The sequence below is a fragment of the Hibiscus syriacus genome, unplaced genomic scaffold, assembly GCF_006381635.1.
Source record: "Hibiscus syriacus cultivar Baekdansim isolate YM2019G1 unplaced genomic scaffold, ASM638163v2 tig00000731_pilon, whole genome shotgun sequence".
Classification (NCBI taxonomy): Eukaryota; Viridiplantae; Streptophyta; class Magnoliopsida; order Malvales; family Malvaceae; genus Hibiscus; species Hibiscus syriacus.
This window is the reverse complement of record NW_024061815.1, coordinates 176,729-182,572: the sequence shown is the minus strand read 5'-3', so window position 1 is coordinate 182,572 and position 5,844 is coordinate 176,729.

Genomic DNA, 5,844 nt, shown 5'->3' with positions numbered 1-5,844 from the left:
CCCAACTCAATGCCAAAGCCATGTACATTCTCTTTTATGCTCTTGGTCTGGATCTTGGTATGGATGAGTATAGTAGAGTATCTTCATGCTCTAATGCAAAGGAGATATGAGACAAGTTGGAGGTGACTTATGGAGGAATAAGCCAAGTGAATAAGTTAAAGATTGTCATTCTCACTTTTAACTATGTAAATCCTGATGAAGACATAAAGATGATGTACGATCAGTTCACTTTAATTATAAACGAGTTGAAGAACTTTTGGAAGGTTTATCTCAATGAAGAAGTAATGAGAAAGATGTTCACCTTATTACATACATCCTGAGAAGGCAAACCAACCATCATTGAAGAAGCCAAGGACTTGGAGTTATACACCCTCGATGAGCTCATCAGTTTATGGCTTACTCATTAGGTAGAACTCCAAAAGAAGAAGAAGGAAGAAGAAGAGAATCACAAGACAAATGAGGTGAAAACCGCCTTTGATTCCACCAATGAGAGTAATCAAGACTCAAGTGAAGAGGTGGATGAAGATGAAGACATAGCCAAGCTCTTCAAATGATTCATGACTTTGAAAGAAGACAAGATGTATGAATCGAGCAAGAAGAAGGGTCCCCCGGTGTGCTTTGAATGCAAAAGAATATGTCATGTCAAATATGAATGTCCTCTTTTAAATAAGAGGAATTCAAGCAAAAATAAGGCATTTGTGGCGGGTTGGAGTGATGAAGACAACTCCGATGATGAAGACAACTCCGATGATGAAGTAGCCAACTTATGTCTCATGGCCATCAAAAAAGATTCAAGGGTAACCTCTAACTCTAGTGATTTAAATTCTTATTCATTTAAAGAGTTACAAGATGCCTATGATGAGTTGTATTTGGAATTTGAGACAATGAATTCCAAATATAAGAAATTAATTTCAAAATTTAAAGTTGAAAATGATTTGATTTTGAAAGCAAGGTTTGATTTTGAAAAACAAAATGATATTTTGAAAAATGATTTCGAGCTTTCAAAAATCAAAATTAATGATTTAGAAAAAGAAAATTTTGATTTGAAAGTTAAGCTTGAATGCTTAAAAGAAAAGGAAATAATTTCTCAAAATAATTCATCATGTTTAAAAATGAAAAAATGCTCACATTGCCATTTTCATGGTCACATGGAACATACTTGTCCTATAAAGAAAAGAAACATTTTAAAATTAGACAAGTATGAGTTTCTAAGGGAACAAGGGGCATTGAAACTAACATTCAAGGACCCAAAAAAATTTGGGTTTCAAAAACAAAGTAAATGTCTCTTGTAGGTCTGTAGGAGCAATTGTGACAAAAGTGAAGAAATTCAAATGCTCTAACCGCTCAAAATGAGGAATGAGTAACCTCTAAACTTAATGTTTTTTTCATTTTGCATTATTGGTTGTCTATTTTGTTTTATGCATGTATGAGTTTTTGAGCAAAATAATTATATGTTGTTTTTCATCTCATGTTTGTTAAAATGTGTTATGGTGAACATTTTAAAGTTTTAATGATTTCTTTTATTTTAGTTCATCATAATGATTTTTGGTCAAATTTGTTTTAATGTTTTTTTTCTTTTACAAAATTTTACTTTTAACCTTAAATTTAAATGTCTATGCATATATGCTTCTTGAAAATGTTATCTCTCTAACAATTGATATCAAAATTTTCAAATGCATGCCATTTTTTAATATTTTTATGCTTATGAACTTTAATGTCTCATGCTAATATTGCATAAAGTAATATAACTTGGATTTATTGAATTTCAGGTGCTACTAACATGTTTGTTCATATTTGTTGAAATGTAATAGTTTTTTTTAAGTGTCAAGCCTTTAAAGTCAAATTTTTTTCTTGGAATGCATTTGTTGAGGGGGAGGTTTTGATTTTTTTTCAAATGATTTTATGTTAAAATTTCTACTTACTTTCCATTTTTATTTTTTTAACCTAAATTTTTGAATTATTTTTGATATAACAAAAAGGGGGAGAAGTATATGTTTTAACCTAAGTATATGTTTGAATTATTCAATTTTTTAACCTAAATGTTTTGTTATATCAAAAGGGGGAGATTGTTGAATCTATTTTGATATAATAATTTTAAGGGCAAAATATTTTTGGACTAAATTGAATTTATTCAAATTTTCAAAAATAATTCATAGTCCATAAAACTTGAATTTAAACACAAAAATGATTTTCTTGAAAGAAGTATCGAAACCACATGAACAATATCGATATTGTTCTTGTAGTATCGATACTCAAGGTAAGGAAAATATCGATACTCAAGGTAAGGAAAATATTGATACCCACATAACAATACCTATACTGCTTATTGATTTTAAATGTGTTCAGATTCCAGTAGGCATTTTTGGTATTGAAACTCAAAGGAGTACCAATACTACTTTGTATAGTAGTATCAATACCATGATCTTAATACCGATACTCCCAGCCTAACGGTCAAAAAATGATAGTTTTTATTAGTACAGTATTGATACTCCAAGTCCGAGTACCAATACTACATGGTCTGGCCAATTTTATTTTGCAACAATTAAGTCCCCAATGGCTCCAAAAACATCCCCAACAGCTAGAAATAACTACAAACATATTCCAACATATAAAAACAAGTTGAGGATATTTGAAGAATGTTACAACACCTATCCAAGTGATTGCTTGTGAATGTATATGCTAAGGAAAGCAAATCTATGCAAGTGTACACAATCGATGAAAATAATATAGTAGTAATTAGAGTTATCGTCTCCTCACAGATTGGTGGGGAATTATTGATGTTTTGTTGTAGCTAAAGCAAGGTATCACGAACTAGTCCTGAAATTATTACCGAAACAAAAACAAATAATACTAACAGAAATAAACGAATGGGAAAGTATTGTCTAGGTAAGAAATATTATGAAGTATGGTGCGCAGAAAAGTGTAGTCGAGGCAAGGAAAAATTGAAAAAAGTAAATGAATCAAAATTATTAAAGCAATTAAAAGATTTGGGTTCAATATATTTAGAGAAACCTCACACAGAAAAACCTGAGGATCGTTTTGCTAAGATGAAAAATTATCCTACATCTAGAATGAATCAGTGTGATATACTTAAATTGCCCGAAAAGATTACTGGAGTATTCAAGAACGATTGCTACAACAATACTACTCGGTGTGAACTACAACCCTTGGTTTGTCAAATTATTGTTGCGGCGATACTCCTCAGCATAAACTGTATTCGTTGCATATCCTACTCAAGTAACTACCCCTTTTAGTCGAATAAAACCCTATTCTTATTTGTAAGACGGATAAGAACCTTACCATCCCGGATCAGCCCCATTGCTCACGTAGATTTTCCCTAACTCTCTCGATATTAGGCATCTATCCCTAGAAGAATGGTAATCTCTTGAAAGATCTTACAAAGTCTAGGAGTGTTTTTCTAGGCACCAGAAAATCTCTCAAAAGCTTTTACAGTGTCAAGGAAAAAATATTAAAACGATGAATAAAACAATATTAAGCATAAACAAACTTCTTCATTCAAAATCATCAAACAATGTTTCATTAAAACCATAACCAACACCAAGTAAAGCAGTCCATGGTGCGAAAAATATCATCCAAGAGTTAAACTTTAAGTACAAGCCCTTTTATGTGAATCAAAAATTAAGAACTTAGGAAGAAACACTCCCAAATAGAGCTCTGTCGTGATATTCTGACCACCACCACACTTGCTCCAGTGGCAAGCCTCTCTCGAGGGCCTAGTTGCTGCTACGATGAAGTCCGACTATGGAGGGCACCAAGGATGGTCGAGTGGGGAAACGGTGGAAATAAGGTGCTACAGCTGCTTAGTCCACGCTTAGGGTAAATCCTCTCCTTGCTTCTCTGCCTTTACTGGGTGGCTATAATGGGGTATTTATAATGGGAATTTTTAGGGTTTTGTGTCCTTGGAAATTCCCTAAATACCCTAATTGACTAACTTATGTTATGAATGGAAAGGTGATTGAAAGTGTTTAATTTTCTTGAAGGGCGTGATTCCATGTGAGGATGAAGCTGGGCAAATGACATCAGCAGTTGTTAAGCCATCTCAGATATGCATGATAAATCTTGCCTCGGCAAGATAACTCTATTCCTCACTATCGTCTTCTTATGTTCCTCTAGCCCTAGGAAATAGGTTTTTGTCTCGACAAATAAATTCTTCCTTAGTTATTTCCTGCATCAACACAGCCAACAAAGAACCTTCCTCTTCAGCAGAATCAGTTAAGCCAAATAAATCTAGCCTAGGCAAAACTTATCCACCACATGCAAATATGACCTAAATGCAACTAAAATGCTATGACAACACCTTTTAGACACACAATAACTTAAGTAAAAAGACAGAAAGCATAGTTTTTTTACGGAGTTATCACACCCCCAAACTTAAGCTATTGCTTGTCCTCAAGCAATGGATAATAAGTAGTAGAAAAATAAATTACCATGGCAAAGCAAACAAGTTAGGACAATCATGTGGTTTAAAATTTCAGCCATCAACAAAAAGTTTAGCCTTAACATGGTAGACTGTACGAGAAGTCAAGTTCCTTTCCTAAGTCAAGACTCTTTGTAAGTGTGTGTGCATGATTGTATAGCAATCTATGCCTTAACATGGTTAGAAAATTCCTAAGTAAGCACTTCTGTTTTGCCAAGGTATCAAATTATTTATCAAGCCTAGTTTGGCTCCTATTTATTCAATATGTGTGTTTAACTTTTTTTAGCATAAACAAGGGGAGTCAACTCATCACCACCACCATCCCACACTCTAGGTGAAAGGGAGCATACCTTTCACCCCAAGCTAGTCAAGCAGAGTCATCCCATGTCTTCTTTCATTCACTCAAATGCGAAGAAAACCATTTATTTAATGGATTTTTTAGGTCATGCCATCGCACAGAGGAGTGTCCCTCTATAGTTATGTCGAGGCAGTTATTTACTATTCAACATAATTCAAAACAGTAAGGAGTTCAATTTAGCTTTTTAAACATTTAATGCCCTGACGCGCAAAAATTCTTTCCTAAAACTTTTCTAAATACCTTCAGTAGAGAAAACATACAATCATGTTTAAAAAGTTAGAAAGAATCAATTCCTAGGGTCGATTCTAGCCTTCAACGGTCGTGTAAAATTATTATGGCCTAGGCAATAAAAATTGATTTAATCATCGGGATCATCAATTTTTTTCCAACACTATCCTAATAAAAATAATGCCATGAAAACAAATATTTCAACCAATTATTATCACAAAAACTAAAACTAAGTACGAAGTACAACGCCTCCCCCAAACTTGAGGGATGCATTGTCCTCAATGCATGATAATGAATACAAATGCAAATGAAAATTATTCTAAAATTTAATGCAAATGCAATTGAAAGAAAGATTACCTCATTATGGTGTGAGGCTTGACTGGACGCGCAGGTTCTGCGTCGTTTGAGAGAAGGGGGCTTTCGGATCCAGTATCTCTTAAATGAAGAAAGAGAGAGATGGCTTAGAAAGACGACCATCTGTTCACTTGATGCGATGCCTTGTTCTCGGGGCACTAGCCGGTGATGGCATCTCCTTGATGTGGGTGGCCTCAACAGGGGTGCCTTGAGACTGACTTGCTTCAGGGTCATGAACTGGTTTAGTATAGAGATATGGGGACTATTCAGATACTTGTTTGGGTGTGAGATGGTCAGGGACCGGAATGAAATCATCATCATCAAAGAATTTTGGTGGGATTTTTTGGGTTTTCTCGGATGAAGAGAAAGAAGAGTTGAGATATTCATATGTCTCGTTGTGGCCTTCTTCATGTATAGGGGAGACATACGTGGCAAGAGGAGTGACATCCACATGGAACTCGGGTGG